Source organism: Carcharodon carcharias, chromosome 6 (genome assembly GCF_017639515.1).
Source record: "Carcharodon carcharias isolate sCarCar2 chromosome 6, sCarCar2.pri, whole genome shotgun sequence".
NCBI lineage: Eukaryota > Metazoa > Chordata > Chondrichthyes > Lamniformes > Lamnidae > Carcharodon > Carcharodon carcharias.
In genome coordinates this window covers 142625772-142634360 of record NC_054472.1, presented here as the reverse complement: position 1 = coordinate 142634360, position 8589 = coordinate 142625772, and positions in this window count along the sequence as shown.

The window sequence follows — 8589 nt, the reverse complement described above, 5'->3', positions numbered from 1 at the left end:
CCAGCATCATAGATGTCAGTCTTCAGCCAATTCGATTCACTCCACATGTTATCAAGAAATGGCTGAACATAAGGATGTAAGAACGTAAGAAATAGGAGCAGGAGTAGGTCATTCGGCCCCTCAAGACTGTGCCGCCATTCAATAAGATCATGGCTGGTCTGCCCCAGGCCTCAACTCCTCTGTTGTGCCAGCTCCTCATAGCCCTCAACTCCCCGATATTTCAAAAATCTATCTACCTCCTCTTTAAATACTTTCAGTGATCTAGCATCCACAACTCTCTGGGGTAGATAATTCCAGGTATTGACTGCCCTCTGAGAGAAGAAATTCCTTTGCATCTCAGTTTTAAATGAGTGTCCCCTTATTCTGTAACTATGACCCCTAGTTCGAGATCCCCCAACTGGTAGAAATGTCTTCTCAACATCTACCCGGTCAAGCTCCCTCAGAATCTTGTACGTTTCAATAAGATCACCCCTTATTCATCTAAACTCGAATGAATAAAGGCCTAACCTGTTTAGCTGTTTTTGATAAGTCAACCCCTTCATCCCAGAAATCAGCCAAGTGAATCTTTTTTTAGCTGCCTTCAATGCCAGTATATCCCTTCTTAAATACAGGGACCATAACTGTACACAGTACTCCAGGTGCGGCCTCACCAACACCCTGTACAGCTGTAACAAGACTTCTCTATTTTTAAACTCCAACCCTCTAGCCATACAGGCCAAAATTCCATTTGCCTTCTTAACCACTTACTGCACCTGCATGCTAACTTTTTCGTTTCATGCACAAGAACACCCAAATCCCTCTGAGCTGTACTTTTTTGGAGTCTTTCTCCAATAAAATAATAGTCTGCCTTTCAATTCTTCCTATCAAAGTGCATGATCTCACAGTTTCCTACATTAAACTCCAGTTGCCAAGTTTTTGCCCACTCACTCAACCAGTCTATATCGCCTTGCAGGCCTTATGTCCTCATCACAACATGACCTTCCACCTATTTTTGTGTCGTCAGAAAATTTGGATACATTACACTCAGCTCACTCCTCCAAATCATGACTATAGATAGTAAATAATTGAGGCCTTAGGACTGATCCTTGTGGTACTTCACTAGTTACATCTTTCCAATCTGAAAAAGACCCAATAATCCCAACCCTCTGTCTTCTGTGTGTTAACGAATCCTCAATCCACGCTGATACATTACCTCCAGTACCATGAGCTCTTATCTTGCACAATAACCTTTTATGTGGCACCTTATCGAATGCCTTCTGGAAATCCAAATAAACGACACCTACTGATCCCCCTTTATCAACTCTGCTTGTTATATCCTTGAAAAGCTCTAGCAAATTTGTCAAACATGATTTCCCTTTCACAAAACCATGTTGATTCTGTTTGATTACGTTAAGCTTTTCTAAATGTCCTGCTGTTTCTTCCTTAATAATGGACTCTAGCATTTTCCCAATGACAGATGTTAGGCTGACTGGCCTATTGTTTCCTACTTTTTGTCTCCCTCCCTTCCTGAATAGAGGCGTCACATTAGCAGTTTTCTAATCCACTGGGACCCCCCTGGAATCCAGTGAGTTCTGGAATATTTCAACCAATGCCTCCACTATCTCTGCAGTCATTGCCTTTAAAACCCTTGGATGCAGGCCATCAGATCTTGGCCACTTGTCTGCCTTTAGTCCCATTAGTTTCTCAAATACTTCGTTCCTCGTGATAGAGATTGTTACAAGGTCTTTCCTCCAATTAGTTCCTTGCTTATCTGATATCTTTGGAATGTTTATAGTGTCCTCCACCATGAAGACCGATGCAAAATATTGACTTAAGTTATCTGCCAATTCCCTGTTCCCCCTTATCAGTTCTCCAGTTGTATCCTCCAAGGGTCCCACACTCACTTTAGCTACTCTCTTTTTATATACCCATAGCAGCTCGTGCTGATTGTTTTTCTATTTCTTTCCAATTTACTTTCATAATCGATTTTCTCCCTCTTTATTGGCTTTTTAGTCACCTGCTGGTTCCTAAAAAATTCCGAATCCTCTGGCCTACTACTAGTTTTCGCCGCTTTGTAAGCCTTAGTTTTAGATTGGATATTCTCCTTGAACACCTTTATTAACCACAGGTTGTTCATCCTTCTCATTGAGTCCTTCTTTTTGCCCAGGATAAATTTTTGCTGAGTGTTATGAAATATCTGCTTACATGTCTGCCACTGCTCATCCACTGACCTTCCCCTTAGTCTATTTTCCCAACCCACTTTAGACAACTCTTTCTTTGTACCTCTGTAATTGCCCTTATTTAAGTTGTTCACCCTCAAACTGAATTTGAAATTCTACCATGTTGTGATCACTACCCCTTAGAAGATCCTTAACTATGAGATCTCCTATTAATCCTACCTCATTACACATTAATAGATCTAAAATAGCCTGTTCTCGGGTAAGTTCTGCAATGTATTGCTCTAAGAAACAATCCCTGATGCAATCTACAAATTCATCCTCCACTTTATCCCTGCCAATCTGATTTGCCCAGTCAATATGCAGATTAAAATCACCCATGACAATTGGAGCACCCTTCTTATACACCTCCATTATTTCCTGATTTATACTTTGTACTACAGTGAGCCAACTCTTCAGGGGCCTATAGATGACTCCCACCGTGACTTCTTCCCCTTGTTATTCCTTATTTCTGCCCAGACTGATTCCACTTCATGATCTATTGCACCTATATCACTACTTACCACCGCGCTGATACCTTCTTTTATTAACAAAGCTACCCCACCTCTTTTTCCTTGTTGCCTATTTTCCTGGAATGCCGAATATCCTTGAATATTGATTTCCCGATCTTGGTCACTCTGTAACCACATCTCTGTAATAGCTATCAAGTCATATCCATTTATTTCTATTTGTACTATCAACTCATCTATCTTATTACAAATGCTGCATACATTCAGATAAAGAACCTTAAGCTTTGACATTTTACTACTATTTCTCATTACTAATTTCTGCTGCAATCCTCTGCTTATATTTTGTGCCTCTTCCTGTCACACTTTGATTATTGTTTGCCTCCTCACTACCCTGCACCTCTGCTCTCTCGATTATTTTAGGTTTTCTAAACTTCCCTTCAATTGAAACCCCCCCCCACTAATTAGTTTATAGTCCTATCGACAACCATCTGCAACCACACCAATCTTTGAGCCATGCATTTACCTGTCTAATCTTATTTACCCTACGCCAATTTGCACGTGGCTTACTTATTACCTTTGTGGTTCTGCTTTTTAATTTAGCCCTGTGCTGCTCATAGTCCCTCAGCAGAACCTTTTTCCTGTTCCTACCTATGTCATTGGTACCTACATGGACCATGAGAGCTGGATCCTTCCCCTCCCACTCCAAGTTCCTCTCCAATCCAGGAGAGATGCCCTTAACCTTGGCACCAGGTAGGCAATATAGCCTTTGGGACTCTCTGTCTTTGCTGCAGAGAACAGTACCTATTCCTCTAACTATGCTATCCCCTATTACTACCACATTTCTCTTTTCTCCCCCACTTGAATGGTTCTCTGTACCACAGTGCTCTGGTCAGTTCCCTTGTCCTCCCTGCAGTCTGTGTCCTTGTCCACACCAGAAGCAAGAACCTTGTACTTATTGAGGCTCCTCCAAAGGTAAATTTTGGATCCCCATACCTGCCTCACTCACAGTCACACCCTCCTGTCCCTGACCACGGACCAAATTTGATGTAATTCATCTAAGGGGTGTGACTGCCTCCTGAAACACAGTGTCCAGATGTGATGTCCAGTGCCCCTGATGTGTCACACTGTCCACAGCTCAGAGTCCAGCTCATCAACCCTGAGCTGAAGTTCCTCGAGCAGCCAACACTTGCTGCATGTGTGGTCACTGTGGATCACACCGGTGTCCACCGGCACCCACATACTACAGCTGCAACACATCACCTGCCCAGTCATCTCTATTCTATTTAATTAAGTAATTTGGATGTTAAATATTTTATAAGTGAATTTCTTAGCTGTACTCTTCAGCTGTAATAATGTCTCCTGATTTAAACCACTTGGCCAATCAAAAGAGACATGGAAGAGATACCCACCAATTACCTATCTGTTTTCCTGAGATATCACACTTTGGCTCTGACAGGTAGAAACATGTTATAGGGGCTCTCTGCTGCTGGTTTTTATCACCCGCTACCGCTGTGCTTCTCATGCATGTCCGCTCTCCGTGTGCTCCTAACTCTCCTCTCGCTGTTTTAAACTGTAAAAATCCCAACTCCCCTCTCACTGTTTTAAACTGTGAAAATCCCGGCTCTCCTCTCGCTGTTCTAAACTGTAAAAATCCCAGCTCTCCTCTCGCTGTTTTAAACTGTAAAAATCCTAGCTCTCCTCTTGCTGTTTTAAACTGAAGGGACTGGTTTCTGCAAAGGCTGTGGGCCATGATCATATTCCAGCAAAGTACTGAGGACTTGTGCTCCAGAACTAGCCGCACCCCTAACCAAATTGTTCCAGTTCAGGCAATGTGGAATATTGCCCATGTATGTCCCGTCTACATGGAGCAGGACAAATCCAACCCAGCCATTAACTGCCCCATTAGTCTACTCGTGACTATCAGTAAAGTGATGGAAGGGGCCATTAATAGTGCTATCAAGCAGTACTTGCTTAGAAATAACCTGCTCACTGATGCTCAGTTTGGGCTCTGCCAGAGCCACTAAGCTCTTGACCTCACTACAGCCTTGGTTCAAACATGGACAAAAGAGCTGAACTCCCGAGGTGAGAGTGACTGCTTTTGATATCAAGGCAACATTTGACCGAGTGTGGCATCAAGGAGCCTTAGCGAAACTGGAACCAATGGGAATCAGGGGGAAAACTCTCCGCTGGTTGGAGTCATACCTAGCACAAAGGAAGATGGTTGTGGTCGTTGGAGATCAATCATTTCAGTTCCAGGACATCACTGCAGGAGTTCCTCAGGGTAGTGTCCTGGGCTCAACCATCTTCAGCTGCTTCATCAATGACTTTCCTTCCATCATAAGGTCAGAAGTGGGGATATTTGCTGATGATTGCACAATGTTCAGCACCATTCACGACTCCTCAGATACTGAAGCAGTTCATGTCCAAATGCAACAAAACCTGGATAACATCCAGGTTGGGCTGATAAGTAGCAAGTAACGTTTGCCCCACACAAGGGTCAGGCAATGACCATCTCCAACAAGAGAGAATCCAACCATCACTGCTTGACATTCAATGGCATTACCATCACTGAATACCCCACTATCAACATCCTGGGGCTTACCATTGAACAGAAACTGAACTGAAGTAGTCATATAACTACTGGGGCTAAAAGAGCAGGTCAGAAGCTAGGAATCCTGTGGTGAGTAACTCACCTCCTGACTCCCCAAAGCCTGTCCACTATCTACAAGGAAAAAGTCAGGACTGTGATAGGATAATCCCCACTTGCCTGGATGAGTCAGCTCCCACAACACTCAGGAAACTTGACACCATCCAGAACAAAGAAGCCCGCTTGATTGGCACCCCATTCACAAACATTCACTCCCTCCACCATCGTTGCACAGTAGCAGCAGTGTGCACCATCTACAAAATGCAGTGGAGGAATTCACCAAGGCTCCTTTGACAGCATCTTCCAAACCCACGACCACTATGATCTGGAAGGACAAGGGCAGCAGATAGATGGGAGCACCACCACCTGGAAAATCCCCTCCAAGTCATTCACCATTCTGACTTGAAAACATATTGCCATTCTTTCACTGTCGCTGGGTCAAAGTCCTGGAATTCCCTCCCTAATAGCACCGTAAGTGTACCTGCACCACATGGATTGCAGCGGTTCAAGAAGGTAGCTCACCACCACCTTCTCAAGGTCAACAAGGGATGGGTAATAAATGATGGCCCAGCCAGTGAAGCCCACATCCCGTGAATGAATAAAAAATAAGTGTCAACTGCAAGGGATTCCATTCGCTGAATGTGCAGCTGGTGTTCAACCACCACAAATGCATACTGCAGGTCTATGCATGGTTTCAAGGGATTGTCCACAACTCCGACATTCTCAATCTGTCACAGATCCCTGAAGTCTTCCAGGGTCCACAGAAGCTGCAGAGTTGGCTCCTCAGGAACAAGGGCTACCCACAGAGGACGTGGCTGATGACACCCATGCGGCAGCCTTAGACTGCAGCCGAGAAAAGGTATAACAAGGCTCATGCTGCAACTCGCATCTTGGTGGAGCAAATCATCGGGATGCTGAAAATGAGGTTCTGGTGCCCGGACCGGTATGGTGGAGACTTGCAATATAGTCCTCAGAGGGTATCATGTATCATCATCGCCTGCTGCTCCCTTTACACCCTTTACAATCTGGCACTGCAACGGGTAGAGGAGCTGGCTGAGGAGGAGATGGAGGAGCTGGAGGTCTCCTCTGATGAGGAGGACGCCGACTGGGATGAGTGTCAGGAGGTCCTTGGGGGCGATGTTGACAGAGATAAGGACCTCACACTGCCTAGACAAGGCAAGCGTGCTCAGGAGGCCCTAATAGCTGCTAGATTTCTGGAGGATGATGATGATGTGCAGGGAGGAAAAACCATAAGATCCTCACATTGCATCGTGAATGTTTGACTCCCACCTGGCTTAAGGCAATGCACACATCCTCTGTGATAATGCTCCTGTCATTGAGATGCAGTGGAGGCCCTAATAGTTGCTCTATTGTAGGAGGATGATGATGACATGCAGTGAGGACACTCCATAAATCTTCCCATAGCCTCGGAGAATATCTGACTCCTGTCTGGCTGAGGGCAACCCACTTGTGCTCTGTGATCAGGGTTATATCATAGAGTCACAGCCATGAAACTTGAAAAACATCTGATCCTTTGTCTGCCTTCAGCACCTGAACCCTTCAGGAGCACAGTGTCATGAGTCACAGATGCTGAAGAGATGGGGGCCAGCTCCATCTTAAAGGTGCTGAGAGCACACAGAGAGAATGATGGAACTCTGTGATGCCTGACAACAACAGCTCCTCCATTGACAGCAATGACCAGCACCGTCAAGGTGCAGGCATCAGTAATGTGTCCAGTGAGTGTGAGGTCTGACCATCACTTTGGTCTGAAGACTGCACAGAGCACAGGGAAGGGGCCCTGGACTGGGACACCTGCCTTTTATCTTGTGGAGAAAGGTTTCACATCTGAGTGACATGAACGCTGCTCATTAGAACAAGGAGCCACAGGTAGGGAGACATTCTTGGGAGTTTATTGACAATAGTGAACAGTGTGTACAATTGACTAACACTTGCCCAGGCTGTGCAACTATATCTTATTAACTTTCCTAACCCTGCTGCTACGTCCTGGTGCTCCCTGGACATCTACAGCGGAGGTGGAGGCAGCCTACTGACTGCATGACTTTGGCGGGCGTCCTCTGGAGGGCCAAGACCTGGAGGATGCTGTCCTGCTTTCGGGGCCCTGCTGTGTAGGAGTGGCACCCTCCTCGGCCTGTGGAGCTGGAGCTGCTGAGATCACAGGAAGAGGGGATTTGGATGGGCTGGACACTGCCGTAGTCACCTGGATGGATGGCCCCGGGGGGTGGGGTACACCTGCTGATCCTCCTCCATATGGGTGCCCTAGCACCCTGGCTAACTCCTTGAGGAGAAGAGGTAGCTGGAGTGAGATCAACCTGCCTCTCCCCCCACTCGTGTTCACACTGTTGGAGGCCAACTACGGCATCAGCTCTGGAGTTGACCCAGTGCAGCAGTGCTGGACCAAGGTCTCCATGGCGGCTGCCATCCTGCCAGTGTTGATCTAGCTTTGATAGCATGCTGGTGCTATCACCTCAGCCTGAAGGTGGACAGACTCCTCCATTGTGCCTTGCAATCTGAGGATTGCAGCGGACACCCCTTCCTGATGTTCCCGAGCTTGCCTTTGCAGCTCCAGCAACTGTGTCATGACTGAGTCCAGAGGCTCGTCATCTGGCTCAGACTCAGCAAACATTTTGCCTCCAGCAGTCCTTTGAGTGGTGGGCACTTGGAATGTCCCTGCCTCTGCCTGCTGTGGATCAGACAGAGCGATGTACTCACCAGATTATGGGCAGGAGATTCCCACCCCCCCATCAGGGGCGAAGTTGAAGTGCGGGCAGGCACAGGCGCGCCTCTGATCGGCGCCCCTGACTGGGGGCGCAGTGCCATTTCATGTGGGTGGGCCAATTAAGGCCTGCCCAGCGTGACGTCCGCACAGAAGCGCTATGCACTCCCTGTGCGGTTGGGGGTGGATTCCTAAAATCCAGAGTGCGCTATTTCACACGTGCGCGCAAAAGAACGCATTCATCTCCCTGAGGCTAAGTGCTGCCTCAGGGAGATCGGCTGCTGACTGAAAGTATTTTAAAAACAGAAGAAATAAATTTCCCTGACATGTCCCCTCATGTGACACTGTCACATGAGTTGAGACATGTCCATAATTTTTTAAAAAACTTAATTAAAATTTTTAAAAACCTACATGAAACCTCATCCCGCCCGTAGATGAGATTTCATGCTTTTTCTAATGCCCGCCAGGGCTCCCAGCCTGTCCACCAATGTTAAGGTTGGATGGACAGGTCCATTAATTAGTTAAATGACTCTGTCAATGGCC